The sequence below is a fragment of the Podarcis erhardii genome (assembly GCF_964252035.2).
Source record: "Podarcis erhardii genome assembly, chromosome: 16".
Lineage (NCBI taxonomy): Eukaryota > Metazoa > Chordata > Lepidosauria > Squamata > Lacertidae > Podarcis > Podarcis erhardii.
In genome coordinates, this window is record NC_138514.1 from 12334139 (window position 1) to 12359556 (window position 25418).

Below are 25418 nucleotides of genomic sequence, written 5' to 3' on the forward strand. Positions count from 1 at the left end.
GCAAACAATTTTTTGGCAGCCTTGGAAAACGAAAGAACCTTGTATTAAAGTGTAGCCTCTATAGGTGTTTAACTTGCTGCAACTGCAAGGCGCTTAATTATTGTATTTGCTAATTCACTTGGTATTTTATACTTCTGTTTTATGATTACTGTATATTAACAAAGAATAGGCCATTGATGTTGAACAGACCAATAGTGGATGTGTGGGGGACGTGGAAAATTGTGGGGTTGGCATTGCAATATCACTATTTTTCCTCAGTAGGAAGCAAATCTCACTTATTTCAGGGGAGCGACTTCTGAATAAAACATAGCCAAGCCAGTGAATTGTGTTTTGTTCTGTAAAGGCAGTGCACTCAGGGCATGAACGAAATGAGTTGGGCATGAGGAAAGTACTTGAATATGCATATCCCAATATCTTTCTTTGGCCAGCATTAGCCTAGCAGCAACAAGGAGCTTGTCTTGTTTGTTTCCTGCTGTTCTGGGAGATCAGGGAAAGCCTGGGCCAAAAGGGTCAGGCATGGAACAACTGGCAATAAGATGTTTTAGGTTTTAGGGCTCAATATATAAACCAATACCGGTCTGAAGTCCATATTGTGATATCTGTTTCATTTTTTTTGGCCTGGCAATCTATTGCGAATCATGATGTGTGTGTGCTATGCAAAAATCTGAATGTGGGAAAAACCATGATGCCAGCCAATGCATCTACACAGTTACATCCTTATTTCAGACGTTGTGATATATCAGTATATTGTGATGTTTAGCTGGTGATGTGTCACAATGTTGAAAACCAGATATTGCCCAATCCTAGTTTTGGGTATGGCAGGAGGAACAACGTCCTGCAGTATTGGGGCAACAGCAGTGGAGACACTGTCTCTCTTTGGAGGACCTTTTATTTTTTTACAATCAAGCAGTATGAAAATGTAAATATGATATCCTTCCAGTAAAGCACATACAGTACTTTCTATACCAGCCTACAATAATAACAGACAATCCTTACACTCAAGCTTAGCTGGGCTTCCAGTGCCAAAGAAAGATCTGTGAACAACACAGTTTCTGGCCCTCAAAACAAATCTCTCGCAAGGTCTCTCTTCTCTTCTTAGAGGTGCCCTCCTCTTAAGAGGGGCAAGGAAGTGCCCTGCGACATTCAGTTGTGGGGTCAAGATGGCTTCCCTCTCATTTCTGACCCTTCCGCAGCTAAGTGAGAAGGCAGCCTCCATGAGGTCTAGCAACTTGTTTGAAAACAAAAGAAAAAGGGACCCTTAGAATGAGAGAGGGCGGGGCAACCAGAATTCATCCAAGGCTGCCACCTCATTACTCACCTGGTCGTAAACGCCACTGAACACAGCTGGGCTTACTTGTGAGTAAATATGCATAAGGACACACTGTAAATGGGGCACACTATTGCAGGGCGGCCCTAGCCCTGCCTCTAGGCCCCTCTACATCACATTTAGGTGGCTGCGTTGAGATGAAAACGAAAGCAAAGCTAACGCCTGGTGAGAAAGCTAAGTGGAGATCTTGGGCAAAGACGCAAGCGAGTGATGGAGACTTTTTTCAGGGGCGGCGGCTAGATGGGCGCGCGCGGCGGCGCCTCTCCCCTTTGTCCTCCCGGCCATTGTTCATTCATCTCGCACGACGCGCGTTCACACAAACAGTCTGCGGCGAAGGAGCCGCCAGGCGCAAAGCAGGGCGCAAAGCGACGGTGCCACAGCCCAAGCAAGCAAGCAGGCAGGCAGGCAGGCAGGCAGGCAGGAAGACACCGGCCCGCTCCGGCAGGACTTCCTCTCCCCAACCCCGCTTAGCTCACGCCCCTTCCCCGATTTCCCTGCTCTCTGCACCCCCCCCCCCGCGCGCCTTCCCGACGTGCCAGCTGACCCAGCCTCCCCGCTCCTCTGTGCGCAAGCGTGGCGAGGCAGGGGCGGACCATCTTCGCCCCATCTCCACGCTCCTCTGGCTCGCTCGCACTCTCCTTCTGCCTTCCTCGTCTCCCGCCAGCGAACTTTAAGACAGTGTGGCACAATTGGGCAAGCCTCCCCTTCTCCTTTCGTGGCCAGCGGCCGTTGCCTTTCCAGCAGCCATCTCCGCCGGAGGGGAGAGCGAGAGCCAGGGACCCTCTGTGCCAAGGGAGCTCTGCTGCTGCTGCTCCCCCTCCTCCCCCCCACCATCATCTTCATCATCCTCAGTACCACCACTATATGACTCCTGCCTGCCCACCTCCTCCCACCCCCCAGAGTTGCGTCCTGTGCACCAGCCCAGTTCGGATTATAAACTAACCAAACCCAACACCTTTCCTTGTCTCCGGAGGCGCCGGTGAATTTCTCGGCGAACCCAGCGGATGGGGGGTCGCTCCTGACACCCAGATGGCTGGCTGATGGTGAGTCCTTCGGTCTTCCCTCCCCTCTGCAGCTCGGGGTGACGCGTGTCTTGGAAGGGTTCCCGCAGAACCCCTGTCTGGGTTTCTGCAAGCTGTGGGGGGGGGGGGAGAGATCAGGAGGGGAATTAAGTTTTTTCTCTCCACCCCCCCGCGCATCCCTATTTTTTTGCAAACAGCTGCAGAATTGGTGTGTGTGTGTCTGTCCTTCACAAGAGGTGGTTGGGGTGGTTTATTTCTCGTTTGCTTATTTAATTATCTCCCCCCCCCCGCCGCCGCCCACCTTTGCAGCGGAGCTAAAAATACAATTTCGAAAAAAGGGCAAGCGGATTTAGAGGCTGTAAAAAGACAGCGGCGAGCCTGGCTTTACTCCTTTGTCTTAACTCTGCCTTCTGTGTCTCCCAGAGCGCATCTGCACCCGGAGCAGCCTGTTGGGTCTCCAAATGTGTTTGAACTTGCAGCTTCCTTTGCCTCTCTCTGCTTTTCTCCCTCTCCGTCTCTCTGTCTCTCTCCCCACATCTTAAAAACCTTAATTAGAAGAAGAGTTGGAGAGGCAAACTCTCTTGCCGAGTTCTTTTGATAGCGCCTTAAGGGGGCAATTGGTTAGTTGGTTGGGTTAAAAGAAGAAGACGAATTCTCTGGAGGCATACCAGCTCAGCAGAAAAGAAACTTTGAGCTTGGCATCGTTTCAAATTAGAGAGAAAGTGTAATGTGGTGGCATCTTCTTAACCCCTTGGCGTGTGTGGCACAACTGGTTTTTCAGTTAAGATCTGGAGCGTGGGAAGCTGCCACATTTATATACTCAGTTAGTCCCATCTCTTGATTATTGTCAACCCTGAATGGCAATGGTTCGCCAGGGTTACAGGCAGGGAATATGCTTGCTGGGTGACCTTGTGCCAGTTACGGTTTCTCAGCCTAACCAACTTCACAAGGTTGTTGTGAGGAGAAAATGAAGGAAAGGGAACCATGTTGAGCATCTTGGAGGAACGTTAGGGGACAAATGGGATGACTAAATACCGTATTTTTCGCTCCATAGGGCGCACTGGACCATAGGGCGCACCTAGTTTTTAGGGGGGGAAATAAAGGGGGGAATTATTTCCACCACCACCCCAGGTCCAGGAGCGGCCGCAAGATTGCACACAACCTCGCCGTCGCTTCCGGAGCTTGCGGGGCTAGGGACGGGGGAAGCCCGAGCTTCTCCCGACCCCAGCCCCCCAACAGGAGTTGGCGCTGCGCTCGCCGGGCTTCAGGCTGCAGCCTGCTATCCACAAGCCTTCAGAACCAGGAGGGAACTCCCACCGTGCTCAGAAGGCTTGTGGATGGCTGCCTGAAGCCCGGCGAGCACAGCGGGAGTTGGCGCAGCGCTCACCAGGCTTCAGGCTTCAGGCTGCTGTCCAGAAGCGTATAGCTGCCTGAAGCCTGGAAAGCGAGAGGGGTCAGTGCGCACCTACCCCTCTCGCTCTCCAGGCTTCAGCGAAAGCCTGCATTCGCTCCATAGGACGCACACACATTTCCCCTTCATTTTTCAAGGGGAAAAGGTGCGTCCTATAGAGCGAAAAATACAGTAAATATCCAGCCCTAGCTGGAGATGGTGGAGATTGCACCAGAGGACCTTCTGCAGGCGAAGTGTCCACTCTTCCACTGAGCTACAGCCGTTTCCCTGAAAGCAAAGGCCTTAAACGAGTTGTGAAGCAAGGGCCTGAAGTACCTTGTCCTGTACAGAATCCATGCACCTATCATGGCAGGAGGTGGTGGACCTCCAGATGGTGTTGGAACTACAGTTCTCATCCAACCAGCATAGTCAACGGTCAGAGAATGATGGGAGTTACAATCAACAATATCTGGAGGATTGCTGGCTCCCCATCCTTGCCATAGTTTTTGCATGCACTCTTTATCATCCAAGATAGTTCAAGGCCTTGCTTCATAACTAGTTTAAGGTCTTTACCTTCAGGGGAAGGGACACAGCTCAGTGGTAGAGGCCAGCTTTTTGGCTTTTGAGTTTGGTTCTTGCACTAGCAAGTGAATTTTGATTTTGTGCAATCCAATGCAGCGGTTGCACTAGTGGAAACCCATGTGCAACAGATTGTGCAACACAGTTACTTTATGCATGTTTGCTTATGCATATATATTTTTTGCACAGCGGGACATTATTTATAATGCTTGACTTCCTAGAGCCCTCCCTCAAAGTTGGATCAGCTTCTAGTAGTGTAAGAAGACCACTCATCAGAGTCATTGCAAGAATTAGCTGGGAGACAAGATGCATCACACACTTATTTGAAGTGCTGGAGAACGTGAGGTAATATGGTTGGGGCTTTCCCTGCCGATTCCTTGAACCTTGTAACAGGGAACAGCCATAGCTTAGTGGAGGAGCACATGCTCTGCATGCAAAAGGTCCCAGGTTCTCAGTCCCTGGTGTCTCCAGGTGGGGCTCTGAGACTTGTATTTCAAACCTTGTGATCTGCCAGCAGTCACCATAGAGCTGGCTTCTTCAAACCTAGTGTCCTCTAAGGGTTTCGGAGGGCATCTCCCCATTGGTCATGCTGGCTGGGGCTGATGCAGGTGTGGTCCAAAAAAATCTGGAAGGCACCAGGTTTGGGGAGGCGGCTGTAAACAGTACTAAGCTAGAATCTGCCGTCCTCTAGGTGTTGTTGGACTTCCATCAGCCCAGCCGGTATGGTCTAGGTCTAGGATAATGGGAGTTATAGACAGCATCTAGAGCCGTGGTTCCCAGCATGGGGCACACGTCCCACGGGGGGCAATTTGATTTTTAAGGGGAGCAATTTGAGAATGAGTTATTAACAGTTAATGGCCTTTTAGGCTTCCTCCACGTGAGTGGGAGTTCACTTTTTGAATAATAAGAATTATATGTCATAAGAGGGGGAGAGCAGCAGGATTTTAGAGATGCTTAGGTGGGGCATGGCCAAAAAAAAGGTTGGGATCTAGAGCAATGGTTCCCCATTCCATTGCCCCCAATGAGCTACAGTGGTACCTCGGGTTACATACGCTTCAGGTTACATATGCTTCAGGTTACAGACTCCGCTAACCCAGAAATAGTACCTCGGGTTAAGAACTTTGCTTCAGGATGAGAACAGAAATCGCACAGCGGCAGCGGGAGGCCCCATTAGCTAAAGTGGTGCTTCAGGTATTTTATCCCTATATATTGTATTTTATTGTGTTACTGTTTGAATCCCATAGAAATCAAACTGTAATGCAATAAAATACAATATTAGGGATAAAATAAGCAATTAAAAATCAATGTGAATATTTAATGTGGACATGCCATGGATCTCTTGAATGAAGCTTGCAGACCGCTGATTATCCATGGACCACTTTTTGGGAACCTCTGGTCTAGAGGGTCATGGCTTCCTCGGGTTTGAAGTAGAGAGACTGGTGGTCTGACTTGGCAGCTTCTTCTGTTCCTACTGTTTCAAGTGCTTCTTGTTATCTGATCTTGACTGGAAAGCACTTTCATCCTCTTGAGTTTCCTCTCTCCCCCAGTCAGCGCTCCCAACCATCACGATTCCGCCACACATTCTTCAAACTCTCCAGGGTCACTTCAAGCTACCATGCTTACAACTTTGTCATTTTCATGTTTGCTATACAGTGGTACCTCGGGTTAAGTACTTAATTCATTCTGGAGGTCCGTTCTTAACCTGTAACTGTTCTTAACCTGAAGCACCACTTTAGCTAATGGGGCCTCCTGCTGCTGCTGCACCGCTGGAGCACGATTTCTGTTCTCATCCTGAAGCAAAGTTCTTAACCCGAGGTACTACTTCTGGGTTAGCGGAGTCTGTAACCTGAAGCATATGTAACCTGAAGTGTATGTAACCTAAGGTACAGTGGTGCCTCGCAAGACGAAATTAATTCGTTCCCCGAGTTGCATCGTCTTGCGATTTTTTCGTCTTGCGGAGCGCGGATTCCCCTGGTATTAACGGCTTTAAGAAAAAGGAAGCAAACCCGCAAGACGTTTTTGTCTTGCGATGCAAGCCCATAGGGAAATTCGTCTTGCGAAGCAACTCAAGAAACGAAAAACCCTTTCGTCTTGCGCATTTTTCGTCTAGTGAGGCATTCGTCTTGCGGGGCACCACTGTACCACTGTATTGGGATTTTCTTTTTATGCTTGTGAATTGTGGGAACATCCCTCCACTTTATTTCTGGGGCATATTTGTATGATCTTGGAAAGCTGTTCCTTTTTTTTTTTTTTTAAGCACTAATAAGAGTTTAAATTCTTTTTCTTCAGCAAAGGCAGGCAATCACTACAAAAACAGACTAGGGAGAGGGAGTTCAGGGGAAGTTAGGAATCATTCACCCGAGTGCTCATATATTTCTGAAGTTTGTGGGTTGAAATCTGATAGATCGCACACAAAAGGGATGGTGTGGTGTAGTGGTTAAGAGCAGTGTACTCATAATCTGGTGAACCGGGTTCGCGTCTCCGCTCCTCCACCTGCAGCTGCTGGGTGACCTTGGGCCAGTCACACTTCCCTGAAGTCTCTCAGCCCCACTCACCTCACAGAGTGTTTGTTGTGGGGGAGGAAGGGAAAGGAGAATGTTAGCCGCTTTAAGACTCCTTCAGGTAGTGATAAAGCGGGATATCAAATCCAAACTCCTCTTCTTCTTTGTTGGGCTTGGATGTACTGATTTCTTCTTGTTCTGCACTAGTTCACACTTGAGGGAATTACTGCTGACTCCATCCCGTATGTAGAACATTTTGTCCATGTTTCTAAAGAGTGGAGCTTAATTTGCCCCAGAGGGTCTATGGCAAATCTTGTTACTTGAAGTAAAGAGGAGGACGAGGAGTTCTAAGAAACTCAGTTGGTGCGCATTTGGGTATCACTGAAAGGCTTTGGGGATACATGCAGGCCTTAATCTGACCTGTAGCTCAGTATCTGAACCTGCCTTCAGGGCCAGTGCTGATCTGAGCATGTTATGAGTGCATTTCCCTCACCCATAAAAAGACCACCGCCTTCACATCTGGAATACAGAAGGCCAAGCAAAGTATAATGCTGTGTTAAATGCATGATTGCAGTGAATGTATCTGTGCTTTAGTAGCACCTAGGGAACGGGAAGGAGTTGGAACCATGGAATGCAGGAAGAGAGGGTTTAACCTTACATGGAAGTCCTATTGAAAATCTCTCCACCACACTTACTGAAAATGGTACTTGCCATGGGCAAGAACCTGCTATTGGTTTCTATTTTTCAGGGGTTTGCATGTTAGAGGTTTTATTTAACTCCCCCGCCCCAAAAATCGTTTGTGTATGTGCTAGATTAATCATATGGGGTAGGTAGCCTCACACACTGGAACTGTTGGTTTAGGAAAATCTAAGGAGTAGATGGGCAGTGTTTTGTTTTCCTTGCACCTTGAGCGGCATAAAGTCACCCAGATAACAACAGATAGTTAAAGCTCTCTTAAAACCTTTTAATTTGCCCTGTAAACTGCTGTTAAGATGAATGAGTATCTTGAGGATCAAGGATGAGAGGAAAGTCTTGTTGCTAATGCTTTGAGAGTCTTAGCTGCTCCTGAAATTTCAGACTGACTGGGAAGTTAAAACTTTTGAAACCTTTTAATTTGTCTTCTGTCTTGTGGTGATCGTATGTGTGTGTGTGTGTGTGTGTGTGTGTATGAGAGAGAGAGAGAGAGAGAGAGAGAGAGAGAGAGAGAGAGAGAGAGAAGTTTGCTCTTCATTTATTCCCAGTTGCCTGAGAAGTGTGTGAATGAATAAGAAATGGGAGGGAATTACCACAGTTTAGTGGCAGTGCAGATGTTTTGCATAGAGACGGGCCCGGGTTCAACTCCTGATAAAGTGATCTTGCTTGAAACCCTGGAAAGCTGCTGCCAGTACAGTGGTACCTCAGGAACTTAATTTCTTCTGGAGGTCTGTTCTTAACCTGAAACTGTTCTTAACCTTAGGTACCATTTTAGCTAATGGGGCCTCCTGCTGCCGCTGTGCCGCCCGATTTCTGTTCTCATCCTGAAGCGAAGTTCTTAACCCGAGGTACTATTTCTGGGTTAGCGGAGCCTGTAACCTGAAGCCTATGTAACCTGAAGCGTACCCGAGGTACCACTGTATTAATAGGTGGCACCAGTAGACACTGTCACAACACACAATCTGTCGTGTTCCGGTCCAGTGCTGGATACCACAGAGAAGGCCTTAAGGCTGGAGGTGAAACAAAGGAAGAAAAGGCTGGGGTTGAGGCCAGGCAAGTAAGAAATTAAAGGACCTTGGATAACTCAGAGTGAAGCACTTACACCCAATGAAGGTTAGGAGCAAACAGAGGCTTTTAAAGCCTCTCTCACCAGGCTACCTCCTCTAGGCTCCACCCCTTCATGGAGAAGGATAGAGGCTTAGAGGTCCAACACCCCTGGCCTGGAGACGGGCTCGCCTCCTCTCTTCTCTAGCCTTCTTCCTGATGCACTTGAACTGGTGACGTGTGGTTGGATGCAACTGGTTCCTCAGACTCAGGTGCCTGTGAAGGTCCGAGTTCTCTCCCTGGTGGTTCCCCTGGGAGCTTCTGTCTGCCATCCTTGGTCATAGTGGTCCCCTGATCTCCAGAAGCTGGCCCAAAGCCCTGAGTATGATCTGATGCCTTAGCTGGTTCTTCTGTGCAGTGCCATAGCTATGGTGGGGCTAGCCAGTTTTGTTTTGTTTTGACCCAGGTGGAGCCTCCAGAGGGGCGCCATTGAGGCTCCCAGCCTGTGTGTATGTACACAAATGCATGTTGGGTGTTTGCCAAACTGAGTCTTTGACCTGGGTGAAATAAAGCCCAGTTTCACCCTTTCTCTTTCTGTCTGGATTGCTGCTGATTCAGGAGTCATGATACAACCCTTTCCCCGTGCTCCACTGCAGTCTTCCCCATCGTGGTTCCTTTTGGACTACAACTCCCATCATCTCTGACCATTGGCCATGCTGGCTGGGCCTGCTGAGACAATGCTAGGCTGGGGAAGGCTGCACTGTTGTGTAATCAACAACGTGAAAGTGAAATAAGCTCCTTATTTGCACTCTGCCTCCATCTCCCTCCCCTTCCTTTGCTGTCTCCCCTGGGTTGAATTGTAGATTGGAAACTCCTTGGGGCAAGGACCTGTCATCGTGTACTTTCTAATCTTCCATGCACATTGATAGCTCACTGTAATAAAAGAATTATCTCTGGAATCAGACCCATTTGTCTAAGGTGCTTGTCATATTGGATTGGATATTGCATAGCCCTATTCAGTCCTTTTCAACTCTTCCAGTTATTGTTGTGCTAGCAGGAAGAAGAAGAGTTTGGATTTGATATCCCGCTTTATCACTACCAGAAGGAGTCTCAAAGCGGCTAACATTCTCCTTTCCCTTCCTGCCCCACAACAAACACTCTGTGAGGTGAGTGGGGCTGAGAGACTTCAGAGAAGTGTGATTAGCCCAAGGTCACCCAGCAGCTGCATGTGGAGGAGCGGAGACGCGAACCCAGTTCACCAGATTACAAGTCTACCACTCTTAACCACTACACCACTGGCCCCTTCCATATGCTGTCATTCCTATAGCACAACATATCTTCGGTGCTGAATGTCTGCAGTGTGCAGCCTACTCAACTTAAGTCCTGAAGTGATTAAGGGCTCCCTCCACTGGCGGAGGAACAGGGGTGCGGGGGGGGCACACTGCCCCCGGCGGCACGATCCTGGTGGGGTCTCATCGTGGCTGCCCCCCCCACTGGGCGCTATGCCCCCGCAGGCGGTGCGCCATGCCCCAGAATGCGTGCCACACCCCTGCGTGCAGTGCGCGGCGCCCCCAGGATGCATGCCCCACCCCTGCAGGCGGTGTGTCATGCCCCTGGGATGCGCGCCAGCCATGCCCCCGCCTGCTCTACACCCCCCGCCCGCTGGAGCTTGAAGCTCTGCCACTGGCCCCTTCCAGACAACCTTTTTATTATGTGTTCATGACAATCTGTGGTCCTGTTTTGAACACTGTTTGTGCTTGCAAAGGTTTTGGGGCAGGTGCACTGCTTGTTTCTAACTGGGGCATGTGTCAGACCTTCCAGATGAAGCCCTGTAACTTTCCATCCCAGAACTGTTTCATTGGTGTCCTTCCAGCTGCCAGTAATGTTATAACAGGGCTGTCCACCCGGTCAGCTGCGATTGACAGGTCAATCCCCGGCTGATTGTGGTCGATCATGGTCTCCTTTACTTCTTCTGAGGAAGAATAGCTGTTTCCACCCCCTGCCCCCTACCAGAGTCCTTCATTTGCACATGATTGCTAAGACGGAAGACAGAGCTTTTGCTGGTGCTTTTTTTTGTGACCGGTTTTCAGTCTCTCCTCCCTAAACATAGATCTGCAAAGCTCAACAACTTCTGCTTTCCTCATCAAAAAAAAAAAAAAAAAGCTCAAAAGCTCAACAACTCAAAAGCTCAAGTTCAACAAAATGGGTAGATCATTTTTTTTCGTGGGAGTAGATAAGTAGATCACAGTCTCTTGGGAGTTGGACGCCCCTGTGTTATAACGCTGGGGAAGCATAATAGAATTACTGATTGTGTGGTCAGTCCGGTATAAACCCCCCACTAATGTGCTCTCATGTTGTCGATGGCATGTTGCAGAATATACCTGCAGAAAAACCAATGTCAGTAGCCTAGTAGGGCCCTAAGATTTCTGGGAGGTCAAGTTTCTGAATTCCTGGAAAATCAAGGTTTTAAATTGCATAGGGAACCTACTTGAGTAGACCCAGCTACAATCATTCAGCCCCCAACACTTAGGGCAGGGGCAGGGTGCAGGAAAAGTGCCAGTTGCACTCCGTATCTGAATCAGGATAATGTGTGGTCCACACATTGATAACCTCAAGGCTGGATTACTGCAGTGCATTTTACGTGGGACTGCCCTTGGGGTCTGGTCAGGAAGCTCCAGCTGGTGCAGAATGCAGTGCCTAGACGTCTGATGGGGGCAGACAGCTGGCAGCATGCGACACTTCTGCTAAAACATCAACACTGGACAGGTTCAAGGTTCTTGTGTTGATATACAGAGACTGGAATACCTTAAGGATCTCTTTGAGCCCTTCATCCCAGTCCAGTCAGTGAAATCAGCCAGAGGCATAGCTGTCAAGTGTCCCTTATTTGAAGGGACAGTCCCTTATTCCAGCGCCATGTCCCGCTGCTGTCCCTTATTGATGGATGTCCCTTAAATGTCCCTTGAATGATGTCCCATAAATTTCAAAGGAAGCAGCTCCTCTCCCTCCCTCCCTGCCGGCCAGGGAGGAGGGAGGCTCCAACTGGGTTGCTTGGCTGTGTTGCTCACCCAATAAGAAGTCTAAGAACGACTGGGGGGTGGAGCTTGCATGCCTTGTGTGTGGCTAGTTAATGCAAGCTGAGGGGGGTTTTGAATGCTGGATGTCATTTTGTTGCACATGCTGCTGCAAACTTTGCAGTGCAAAGCCAGGCCGGGGAGTCATCTTAAGTTGAGGCAGAATAGGCCTTGTGGTGCATGTGATTCAGATTCTATTCAGTTGAACCTCTGGTTACAAAGTTGGTTGGACAGTGTTCTCGAAGCTACCCAGCATGAGTTTGACCAGACTGCAGGAGGACAGGAAGACTGGAGTGCCTGGAACAGGTGAGGCTGCAGGTCCCTTATTGTGGCTGCTGGTCCCTTATTTTCAAGGCTGCTGGTCCCTTATTTTCAAATCTGTAAGTTGACAGCTATGGCCAGAGGAGCATTGTTAGTTGACCTCTGTGTTACAGAGGCCTCACTGCCCTCAACCAGAAGCCAGACATTTCGTGTTGCCAGTCCAGTGCTGTGGAACACTCTTCCAGCATCCTCACTTTTGACTCTTGAAGACATTTTTATGCCAACAGTCCTGTGAACTTGTTTAACATTTTATTGGGAAGCCAGAAACTATAGTTTGTGGTGTGTTGGAGGATGAATGAGCGCTCTTTCTGAACAAGAGAGCAGCTCTTGTTCCTGTGTTCACTTCCTTTGCAGCATCCGGTTATGGGTTACTTTTCACCACAGGGTGGAATGCTAGATAGAAGTTTAGCCAGATCACAACCACTGTGCTTTTTAGAGAGCTTCAGGAAGTTCTGTTACCTTCGGAGGTGAGTGTATGTTTAACTTACAGTAAGCATTCTAGGGTGCAGAGCTTGGGGCCTGCTCATCTGGTCAGATATCCTAGGATGATGACAACTGATTTTGCTTCATCCTCTGAATTGTTGATATGTTCAGGAATTAATTGGAAGCTGAAGTGGGTTGAATGCTGAAAATATATGGTAAGATTTACCACATTTCTATCCTGCCTTTCCTACAAGGAGTTTTACATTCCCTCCCCCCCCCCCCGGCCCATTTTATTTTTACAACAACCCTGTGAGGTAGATTGACCAGTGTTTGGAAAGTTCATTTTAAAAAGGAACTGCTTTTTTCCAGTTTATTCTGTGCAAAAAGTTCCAGTCATACACTTGTGGTATAAAATGAATTCATAAAAAGCTCATCCATGACAATATCCCCCAGCATTCAGAATGTTACAAGTTGCTGTGCTGAAGTCTAGGGTCTAAAAATAAATCAGGGGCAACACATAAGTAATAAAATGTCTGACAGATGAATGTCAGCAGGTGCAGCTTCCCCCATAATTGTATTTTCAGGCTAAGAAAGGTTTACCCTGTTTAATTTCTGCCTGCCACACAGCTGTTAGAGGCACAAGGCATCACTTGGTTCTTGTATCTGTATTTCAAACTGCTCCTGTGGGAAAAGAACAAATATCCTCATAAGAAAATATAAGGGAATATACCTCAGGTTATAGCCGTTTCAGGTTGCGTTTTTTTGAGGTAAAGGTAAAGGGACCGCTGACCATTAGGTCCAGTCGTGGCCAACTTTGGGGTTGCGGCTCTCATCTCGCTTTATTGGCCAAGGGAGCCGGCGTACAGCTTCCGGGTCATGTGGCCAGCATGACTAAGCCGCTTCTGGTGAACCAGAGCAGCGCATGGAAACGCTGTTTACCTTCTCGCTGGAGCGGTACCTATTTATCTACTTTCACTTTGACTTGCTTTCAAACTGCTAGGTTGGCAGGAGCAGGGACCAAGCAATGGGAGCTCACCCCGTCGCGGGGATTCGAACCACCAACCTTCTGATCGGCAAGTCCTAGGCTCTGTGGTTTAACCCACGATGGGTTACTTCCAGGTTTCGGTGGTTGCACATGCGCAGAAGCTCTAAATTGCGCTTTGCGCATGTGCAGAAGCGCCGAATTGCAACCTGCGCGTGCACAGACGCGGGTTGCAAACGCTGCGGGTTGCGAACGTGCATCCCACACAGATCATGTTCGCAACCCGAATGTCCACTGTACAGGGAATACCTCACCGTCCTTCCTTCCTTGTCTCCCAAGTCCTAGTCCCACCACTATGTCACACGGGCCACTTCTGTGGACCTCTCATTGCATGAAATTGGGCTGAAATTTCAAAAGTGTGTGTTGACAACAATATTCTTGGGTGCCTGGGACAGGAAAGGAGGGAGAGATTTCCAGAAGGCAAATAGCGGAATGTAGGAAAAGCCCTGCCAGACTGGATCAAAGGCCTAAGAAAAGCAACAGTAGTATTAGAAAATCCACATCTTGCATCCCTCCATGGTGAGAACTGTCCGTTTATTTCCACTCTGGTGGTTCATAAAAAACTGACAAGGGAAATGGTTAACCTCATGGCTTTGATGGTTGATGTTCATTCAAGAAAATGAATGCAGGAGGTGGACAGACCAGGGAGCTGCTTCCCTTGAGATGGTGTTTAAGTAGTGGTACAGGCAGAATTTATAGTCCATTATTACTCTGAGATGTGGGGAGCTCATTATATGAAATAATTTATCTTCAGTCTTGTCTGGGCTCATCTCCCATGCAGGAGGAGTGTTCTTAATAACTGCTTTGAGTTAAGTTCTCCAGTGGCTGTGCTGTATCTTGGAGCCTGGGTTGGGCCTGGAATTAGTTTTTAAGATTATCATTTTATTTCATTTCTTTGCACATTTATCACCCACAATTTCATACAAAATTATCAACGCGGTGTACATCAGACAGCAATAAAATCAGCAAAAAACATTAATAGAAACATCACTGAAAATCAACAAATATTGATTAGTTTAAAAGAGAAAATTCATTTTGCAAATGGCCTGTCCAAAAAAATTGCGTTTTCATAAATTGTCTGAAAGTAGGGGGAAGTGGTTCTTGTTGAATTTCTATTAGTAGGAAGTTGCACAGGGAAGGGCCTGCCACATTAGAAGTTCAGTTTCTTGTGGAGGCCAACAGAACCTCAGAGGTGTAGGGATCAGAAAATCCTGAAAGTACTTTAGGGCTTTGTGAATTAACACAAGAACCTGCCGCATACGTATTGCTGGGGTCAGCTGTGGATCGAGTGAGACAACTGCAAAGAGTGCCTTTGAACATGTGAAGAGTGCATTTCTTCGGTCACTGGTCTGGTGTTCACATAATGCTAAGTCATGGTTTATTAAAGCAGGGTTGATTTGATTGTCCTAACCATACCTGTGGTTTGTTTACTTCCAACAAACCGCAATCTGAAACCCTGATTTGTTGCTGGCCTATGAACCTTGGCTTGTTTTAACAATGGTTTGCCATTACAGCTCACTACCACAAAGTTATGAGGCAAGAGCAGCTGGAAAACAAGCCAAACTTTGTAGAAACAGGACATAGCTTGTTTGATCTGTGGAACAATTATTTCAATATTTGTGGTCTGGTAAAAATGTGATTTAGCATTCTGGGTGAACCAGGTCACTGTAAAATACATTCACCCAGGTCCCTGGGTACATTTGCCAGGCAGGCTAGTGTCTCTTTCAGGATGTACTGAGTCTCTTCCATATCACACCTTGTGGGGAGCTCCCTTTCAGTTCTACAGGATTTCCCCCAGATAAATCTGGCCATACCATCCCTTTTCAACAGATCCATACTGTATAGTTTGTTCTAAAGACCTGTGAGTGGAAACAAAAGTGGACACTAGCATTGCTGTGCAAACACCAAAAATGTCACAAGTGCTAGCAAAGGTGAATTCTGCAGGTGTCCCTGGGCTTCTGATTATGCAAGCAGAGTGAAATCTTTGGATCAGTTGTACTTCTTTACTCTTCTTCTTCTTCTTCTTCTTCTTTATTATTATTATTATTAAATTTATATTCTGCCCATCTTGCTGGATTTCCCCAGCCACTCTGGGCAGCTTACAACATATATAAAAACACAACAAAGCATCAAGCATTGAAGAACAAAATATCCTATACGCGCAACAGACAAATCAATAAATCAATAGTAACCAATAACAACAACAACAATAATAAACAGTTTGCAGTTATAACCAAGTTAAAATAACCACCAACCCCAACTAAACATTTAACTAATATCAACCCGACAAAAACGAAACAGAGGAACCAAAATTGGAACCGTTTAAAACCCAGCCCAAGAGTGCATGCATGAGAAAGTAATGTGGGTTTTTTCTAGATCTGAATAATGAATGATCTGACTTCTAGCTTTGATGATGTTGCGTCCTGATGGCACATGCTTTGGTGATCCTCTGATAAATATTTGGTGCCTATATCTTCCCCCCTACTATAATATGTGCCTCCAATGTTATTTCCTTATTCTTTGAGAATATCACAAGTAGCGACAGAACGTGTCAATGCTGGTTAATGCAGGAAACAACCGTGTACTACAGCAGAGGGGACAGGGGGGGTTGGCCTTTGGATCCCTTCTCACTTTGATGAATCTATGATCCAGGGAACTTCTGGGATGTTTTGGGAAACCAGCGCTATGTAATCATCTTCCGAGAAGCCAGGCTTGCAAGTGGGTCTGACTGTAAGATCCCCATTGGGGGCCCGGGCCAAGCCCCCGCAGCAAAGGAGCAAGATTCTAGCGCAGGGGTCAGCAACCTTTTTCAGCCGTGGGCCGGTCCACCGTCCCTCAGACCATGTGGGGGGCCAGATATATATTTTTTGGGGGGGAAATGAACAAATTCCTATGCCCCACAAATAACCCAGAGATGCTTTTTAAATAAAAGGAGACATTCTACTCATGTAAAAACACACTGATTCCCAGACCGTCCTCGGGCCGGATTGAGAAGGTGACTGGGCCCCATCCGGCCCCCGGGCTTTAGGTTGCCTACCCCTGTTCTAGCGTAATCTTCCCCGACCTGATGCCCTCCAGATGTTACCAAACTATGTAGAAGTTGGCATGTTTTAATCTGTTTTTAGCTTAACTGTTGGTCTTAGTTGTATTTTGATTTTTAAAAAATATCTGTTTTTAACTTGGCATTTGATTGGCCATATGAATGCTTTCTTTTATTTCTTGTAAACTGTTTAGAGGTTCTGTTTACAACCAAGCAGTGTATAGTATATTCTGTTAAAATAAAACGAAGCTGCCATCTTCCTTGACCATTGACCAGGCTGGTTGGGGTCGATGAGAGTTGGAGTCACACAACATCTGGCTGGCACCATGTTGCAAAAGATTGTTCTAGTGAGGGGTGTGTCCAAGATGTTTTCGGCGAGGAGAAGATATCCCTGGCACAGAGATGAAACAATGGAGGACAGGTACACCAATTTAATGTCTAGAAATGTAGCAGGCTGCCTGATTCAAGGTCAGGTCATGGGTCTACACTGACTGACAGCTGCTCACCAGGGTTTTAGATAGGGAGCACTTCCGGTCTTGATTGAACCTGGGCGCCTTCCTCAGGTAAAACTTGAGTTTTGCTACTGAGCAACTGCCTTTCCCCAAGAGTCATTTCTGCTATTGCCGTTGGCTCTTGCAGAAGGTGCAAAAGCAAAGCCAGCCTTATCGTTGTTGCCTTCTTCTTCTTCTGAGTCAACAGCAGATAGAAAAAGTGAGATGTGAAACCACATGCTGCATGGTAGAGTCATCTGTTGAAGGTGCCAGCTAGACACACCCTTTCCTTGGTTCCTCCATTCTCTTTCCATTCCTCTTTTTCCTCTCTCCAGCAAAGGTTCTCAACCTGTGAGTCCCTGAGCTCTGGGGTGATGGGAGTTGTAGTTCAACAACATCTGGGGACCCACAGATTGAGAAAGGCTGCTCTAGAGACTTCTTGGTGTTCTGTGGTCACTGAGCATGCTTAGTCCTCATTGGACCATTTTGAGTTTTCTCTGATAGATCATAATGTCTTTCCTTCCTTCCTTCCTTCTCTCTCTCTCTTAATTGTTTTTAAATTATTGGTTCCCCGTTACAATATCTGTAAGCTGCCTTCAGTCTCTTGTCAGGAGAAAAGGCAGGGTATAAATAAACGTACCGTATTTTTGAGGTGGGAATTGCCCAAATTCGTTTAGATTCTTTTGGGGGGAGATTGCCCAGAGTTGTTCAGCTTTTTATTGGGGGGGGGGGCACCGCTGCCGATCGCTCTACAGCCTGCCTGCAACTGAAAATTGCACACATTGCTGCGGCCACCAATCGCCTGCATGCTCACAGCCAAAAGCCCACTTGCCCACTCGATGCAACCACAGCTGATTGCATGCACGCCTCGCCACTGACGTAAATCACCCACCCAATTACCGCAGCCACAGCCAATCATCAGCAGGCCTTGCCGCAGCAAACGATCACTGGCCCAATCACTGCTGACAATCTCCTGCTGGCTGCTGCCACCAATCGCCTATCCCCGCTCTGCTTTCCATGTAGAAGACGACACACAATTTTTGCCTATTAATTCTAAGGAAAAAATATTATCTTATTCACAGAAATATACAGTATAATGATTATTAGTATTTTTGATATAAAATAAAAGTTTTTGGCAAGAAAAAAAAACTTACTTAGGGTTTCCCCCAGCCTGTAGATATCTCATTTTTTTGTGCATGCATGTTGATGTTTGGGCTACATACAAATGGGCACTTCGGAGACTGACTTTATCAATAATGCATCGGATGTTGAGCTAGTTGGACCATTCAGTCCAGCCAAGCATGAATGCCTCTTATAAAAGGGGAATACAGGAAAAACCTGTTGGGTCTGCAAATAAGCTTTTACTTGCTAATACTCATAAATGTCTGTGTTTGGGGGAAAGGTTGTAATTGCAAGGAGATGTTCAACTAAGTTTTACTCAGAGTAAGCCCATCAAAATCAATGAACCTGCTTCTGGGAAATGATATATAATGAGCTGAAAAAGGTATTTAAGTATACCTTTACCAAGAAACCAGAGGCCTTTCCTTCTGGGCAATGTCGGCCAGAAGGTGTTAAATAAGGACAGAACATTTTTTATGTATGCAACAACGGCAGCAAGGATACTCATCGCTAAGAATTGGAAAACCCAAGAACTACCCACACTGGAAGAGTGGCAGATGCAACTGATGGACTATATGGAACTAGCTGAGATGACTGGCAGAATCCGAGACCTGGGAGAGGAGAGGGTCGAAGAAGATTGGAAGAAATTCAAGATTTATTTAAAAAAATACTGTAATTTGGTTGAATACTAAGAAAGGATGCTAGATCATAAATAATTGTGCACCACTAAAATAGAAGGAATTAAGATGATAAGTAAATTTGAGGAAAAATTATAAACTTATTGGAGAATTTATAGATTATATTTAAATGAATTTGACACAAGAGTGTAAACAAGATGATAAATTGCTGGCAAGAATTGAAAATGATGCAAATGAGAGCGGGAGGCGTGAGGGAGTCCATAGATGTCAAGAAAAGATGTTATGATATATGTTATGCTGTTTTTATTTTTGCATTTATGTTTAAAACCCAAATAAAATATATTTTACATGCTAAAAAAAAATAAAAAAAAATAATCAATGAACCTGACTGTTAGGTCCGTTAGTTTCAGTGGGTCTACTCTGAGTAAAATTTAGTTGAATACAACCCCTGCCCTGGTATCTGAAGATACATAAATTTGTTTAGTTTAGTTTAGTTTGCATTTTCTGTAGGGAAGGATTTTGTCCATTATCCAATATGACCTTCAGCCTAGTGGTGTAACCTCTAGCTCTTGAGTAGCAGCTGCTGCAGATGTTGCTTTATTATTATTATTATTATTATTATTATTATTATTATTATTATTACTGTTACTATTATTATTATTATTCACCTTCCATGTATGTCCCAAGGCAATGTACAAAATATAACAAAAGAAGATTAGTTTATGAACACCCATGGCAGAGACAGGAAAGATTGTTGGAGCAAAAATATCTCCCAAGTGTTTCTGATTCATGCCATATCTCAACAGGAATGCAGTCCTACAGGTCAGGGGCTTTACAGAACAGGATCACCAGTTACTTAGGGATTTGGTTCCCCACTACCACTACACACCATCATAAAGGTCCTATCTGTCATTAAAGCAGACAAAACCAGACTCAACAATGGGGATAACACATCACTGATTTCATGTAGGCCTTTAGGTGTCTTCCAAAATACTTTAATGTGCCGATTGCAAAATGAGAGATTGCTGGGTAGGGCATTTTGAATGAATAGTTCCACAACGAGGGTGCCACCACTGAAAAAGGCCCTGCTTCCACTTGCCGTGGCTCCAAACCAGGTCTTCAAATTGTTGCCTAATCAATTTGAAGTGGTGAGGAGGGCCTCAGAGAAGATGCCCTTTCCTCTTTCCCCCTCTTCATGAACTATGTGTTATCTATTCATTGTGGTAATTAAGAGAGGAATGTGCCTCCACACGTTTTATTTTCATTTTCCTCACCTTATTCTTCTATTCTTCATCTATTTGTGTTTCTGTTGGGGCTTTTTTTTAACTAACTGGAAACTGCTCTGTAGGTGAGCTGCCCACCATTTCTTTACTGAGGAAACAATGAGTAATTCTACTGTTGCGTTGCTTGCAGTCATCTTCCTAGGCCCTATTTGCACTATACATTTAGAGCAGTATCATACCACTTTAAACAGTCATGGCTGCTCCCTCCAAATAATGGGAACTGTAAACTGTAGCTTATTAATGTAACTGAGAGTTGTTAGGAGACCCCCTATTCCCCTCACACAGCGACAATTCTCTAGAGTTTTCTAGGAAGAAGGAACAATTGTTTAATCATTCTGGGAATTGTAGCTGCTGAGAGTTGTAGTCCACAACATACGGAGGACATCGCGTTGGCTACTTTGGATGTAGAGAGTGTTTGAGAAGTCAGACCTTTGTCTCTGTATGACAAACCATATTAACCCCTCTCCTTTTTAGAAATGATATATCTCTTTGTATCTCCCTGGGGTTCTTGTGAGTGCTGGAACAATGTTTTTCCTACTGCTCAAATGTCTGCCCATTTTCATTGAGTTCTGTTTGAAAAATGAGCCAACCATAATGTTTAGTTGATTTATATATGGCTTTTCTATAACATCCCTTGTTCAAGGGGCTCAAATCGATGTACGTAGGGTTGGAGAACCTGTGGCCCTCCAGCTGTATCGGACTTCAGTCCCTGGCTGATGCTCAGGGATGATGGGAGTTGTGGTCGAACAGCTACTGAACGGCACCATGATTCCCTGGCATACATGATTCCCTCTATTTTATCCACACACAGCCTTGTAAGGTCATCTAGGCTGAGAGATGGTAATTGGTCCAAAGTCACACAATGGATTTTGTAGCTAAATGCAGATTTCTCTAAAGTCAGTTCTATTTAAGAGACTGAGACTGGTACAGTGTAGGTCAAGAGTACAGAGTCCTATTTCAGCTCAGGAGTGCATTCCCTCAGTGTCCTGAAATAATTTAACTAAAATCAGAGAATTGAGAATTCCAACTCAAATGAATAACCTAATATTGAAACCATGTCATATTATAACTATGGAGACCACTTCCCTACTGAGGGTTCACGTTCTGGGCTAAACATCTAAGGTTATTACTGGACAATATGGATCTAAATTTAGTTAAGAGGATCTGAGATAATGGACAATCCCAGAGAATTCTTCTCACTTTTGAAACTAAAAGCATTTTTTCCATCATAGGAATGAAAACTGAATTGATTGCGAAGGGGGTATTTCCTATTGGGCATTTTGAAGAGACACCAGTTGGATCTCTGCTGTCGGTCAGAAAAGGAGGTCTGGGTGGAAAAGCATTCTGAAATTCAACCTTAGCAGGTCACAGATCTTATTCATGGGGATGAACCAATCATAGCACCTCCCCAAAAGAACACTGATAACCTACAAAAATTGTAAGTTGGCCACTCAGTTATTTGCAGAGGAAAGCAAGTCAGTACCTAAGAATTTAGCTATGGATTTGCCAAATTGGTCAGAGCTAGCAGAAGAAGATTTGATCCAGCAAGTGAACAACAGGATATTATAAGTAGATTAACTAAGCTGCTGGAAAAGCTGGCAGAATAGTCATGCTAAAGTACAGGAAAGAGTTGTAAATCAGTCTTGACAAGAAGCTATCACACCCAAATGTACACGGAGGGGAGGGTTATATTGGTGCATTCAAGCTCCTAGATGTAGAACTGCAAATTCAGCCTCCTTTGGAATATTCTGGGCAAAGCATAAACATACAATGCAATTTCAAATGACTGGCTGACCTATCAAATCCTAAACCCTCTAGAATTATGTAGTTCTTCACCACACAATGAATGGCAAATGAAATGGCAAATAGCGGCACAAATTATTAGTTAGGAATGCTCTCCTTTTTTGTTCTTAAAATTGTATAGTGTAGGTGAAAGGTAGGGAGCTGTTTTCAGCATCAGGGCATCATTCCTTCATGGACAACCTCTTGAGCAGGCATAGGCAAACTCCGGCCCTCCAGATGTTTGGGACTACAATTCCCATCATCCCTGACCACTGGTCCTGTTAGCTAGGGATGATGGGAACTGTAGTCCCAAACATCTGGAGGGCCGAAGTTTGCCTATGCCTGCACTTGAGAATGAGTGGGTTTCGCATGGCTTTTGTACAATAGGCTGCAATCCAGGCACACACATTTTTCCATCTATGCAACGTTATCATAGTTCAAGAATGCACTTCAGCCAGGCCAAAGCACCCAAGGTGGGCAGGGGGATTGGAACTGGTGGGCAAGAGATGCAGAGATCCAAGGTTGCAGGATGAGGGGTTGAAGATCTGCTGCTACTTCTGCTGCAGTGTCCACAGCATCCTAGAACCGCTCAATCAGCATACAAGGGAACCCTTTAGCCAATGAGAAGAAGTCGTTTCGCCCTTTGTGCTGATTGGAGCCAATTAGGGTGAACGGAGGCAAGTTCGCAACTGTGGATTGGCTCCTAGGGTCACTCTGGAGAAGGCACATAAGAAACGCACCGAGTTGGTGTTGGTATTCCATATGCTCCAAACTAAGCCCTTAGGAACACTGCAAACACAAGGCGCTTCAGTTTCAAGGGAATGGTGTGCAGGTTCTGTTATGCACAAAAGGGAAATGCAACTTAAGTCACTCTGCAGTAAGATATTGGAGCTCTCCGTGTAATTTGTCCATGTGCATGTACAGAAATTACCAGATCTAGCTGAATGGCCACACTTTGAGATCTTCATTGATCATGGCAATGTATTCCTAATTATTATTATTATTATTATTGTATAATTAAAAGATTGTTGCATAATCTTAGAAGGGGGCATGGCTGTGAGGGTGTGCGTCTGTGACTGTCATGAAAGGGACCCTGAACTTCTGAATTTGCCACTACACTAGTGCTGGTGAGTACTGATGGTATTCTGGGGTTGCAAGAGTCTCAAGAGTTAAGATATCAAGCTTTGAAGGCTGTATTCACCCAGTGGATGCTCACCTCTGGTGTAGGTACTTCTGTGCCAAGGCTCAACAACAGCATCATCAGTGCGGGATTTATGTATAAGCTAAACAAGCTATAGCTTAGGGCTTCACTCTCTTGGGGCCCCCCAAAAAAATTAAAGGAAAAAAACACCTGGATGTACATTTCCAAAATATAAGATAAAAAACAAATAAAATAAAACCTACATACAGTTTGAGCCCTAAACGGCCTCGGTCCTGTATACCTGAAGGAGCGTCTCCACCCCCATCGTTCAGCCCGGACAGAGATCCAGCGCTGAGGGCCTTCTGGCGGTTCCCTCTGCGAGAAGTGAGGCTACAGGGAACCAGACAGAGGGCCTTCTCGGTAGTGGAACGCCCTCCCATCAGATGTCAAAGAGATAAAAAACTACCTGACATTCAGAAGACATCTTAAGGCAGCCCTGTTCAGGGAAGTTTTTAATATTTAATGCTGTACTGGTTTTAACACTTGATTGGGAGCCGCCCAGAGTGGCTGGGGAAACTCAGCCAGATGGGTGGGGTATAAATAATAAATAATAAATAATAAATTATTATTATTATTATTATTATTATTATTATTATTATTATTTATTTCACTATTAATATACTTCTTCTTAGTTATATTTCAGTTCAACAATTACTTTGATAAAATACCTATTTTGTTTTGTGAAAATGGCTTTAGATACCTATTAGGTTCATAAATTACCATATAGCATATATTTAACATAAAAAACACCGACAATTTGTTGTTGACAAAGGACAGCTGGACATATAAAGGGCTTCAGTAGCATAGGGCCTCATCAAACCTAAATCTGGCCCTGAGCATCATTTTAACCCTGGATTTTTCTTTTTTTAAAAAATGAATATTTATTGGCATTTTCAAAAACCACACAAAGACAAAATTAGACAAAAAATAATAATAATAACAAAGATACAAAAATCCAAAACTTAAAAAACAATAAAAAACATATAAAATTTCAATTACTTATTTTCATTTAACTTGTTTCTCAGACCTCCTCACACCTCCCCTTCTTGTATTCCAATTTAAATTATTAATTCAGCAAATCCTTAATCTTATTTTCATTTAATTTAAACCATTTTGAAAACCAATTTAACTTATCCAAATTTAAACATCAATACTTATACATCGTTACTCATTCTTAAACATTTTTCCTAAAGTCGACCAAAATTTCCCTTCCATGGCTTTCCCCAATTCCATACAGATAGCAAAACAAAGTAAAAACAAAGCAAATTATAGTTGTATACCGTTTGGATTCCCAGACTCCACCCACCCCATTCCCGGTTTCAGTCCCCAACAAGTGTTCATCAGTCTAATATACTGTTTAGCCTGGAGATCTCACATCCGAGGCTCTTAAGTCTCTTTCAGTTCCTTTCTGCCGGCCTTTTTGATAGTCCTTAATGTTAAACCCCAAATCTGAGCATCATACAGATAATTTTAACCCTGGATTTTTTCAAGCTGGTCTTTGACCGTAATAAATTTCATGTTTCAACCCTAGATTTCCAAAGGTTCTCAGTTTGTCCCTTTCTCCCTGTGGGCAACTTAGAGGGGCTTTTATTGTATCTTGCTGTGTGTTCTACATAGCTCATTTTCAGAAAGCAATGACTTGTTTTGCGATTAAGCAACCCATCTGATAAGAAAATGGTAAACGGTAAACTCTTTTTTATATATATAAATAATTTTTATTAATTTTCCAACACAAATATACAATTTTATCAAAATTTCCACAAATTTGGTTCTTTTTGGACTTCCTTCAGCTTCTCTGGCAATCATCCATATTTACCTCTCAATTACGCATTTCTCTGTTTATATTGCCATTAAACTTCCCTCCCACTCCTGTTTCTTTTTAACAATAGATCATCTCCCAGAAGCCCTTCACTTTCTTACACTCCCACCACATGTGATAAAACGTACCTTCTTTTTCTTTACATTTCCAACACTTATTACACGTCTTATACATTTTTGCTAATTTTACCGGTGTAATATACGATCTGTAAAACATTTTCATAACATTTTCTTTAAGTACCGTACAAGCAGTAAATCTTAAATTCTCTTTCCACAGTCTTTCCCAATCCTCAAACTGAATATTATAACCGAAATCTCTGGAATCCGAAATAATAAACGGTAAACTCTTAACAATGGCCACCCCAACAAAACTAGCATGTAGTGATGGTAGGAAAATTAAGTTTATTGGCAGTACTGTTTCACCCCCACTCGTTACCTAAATGAATCATCACTCGGTGTTTTGGAAAGTCCTCCTGGCTCATTGACTGTATGGCAGAAAAGAATGGATGCCTTTTCTGGATTACTTAAAGAAATACTATAGTATGATGAACTCGTGAGCAGGATTTGAGCCAAGAACAACAAAATTAATTAGATTCTAATTGGTTATGATTGAATAGATAGAAGATAGGATGC

General features: G+C 44.9%; 2 protein-coding genes across 5 annotated transcripts in view; both read left to right on the forward strand.

The window, feature by feature from the left end:
* FOXRED1 (FAD dependent oxidoreductase domain containing 1) overlaps positions 1–25418 on the forward strand; it is a 233671-nt gene that overhangs the window by 120314 nt on the left and 87939 nt on the right. The gene's annotated exons all lie outside the window — the stretch shown is intronic.
* ST3GAL4 (ST3 beta-galactoside alpha-2,3-sialyltransferase 4) overlaps positions 1914–25418 on the forward strand; it is a 171224-nt gene continuing 147719 nt past the window's right edge. For 3 of the 4 annotated variants that reach the window (XM_081844448.1, XM_081844437.1, XM_081844447.1), the window contains exon 1: positions 1914–2370. The gene's annotated coding sequence lies outside the window, so the exon portion shown is untranslated. The remainder of the gene's footprint in view (positions 2371–25418) is intronic. The other variant, XM_081844435.1, reaches the window with a different exon arrangement.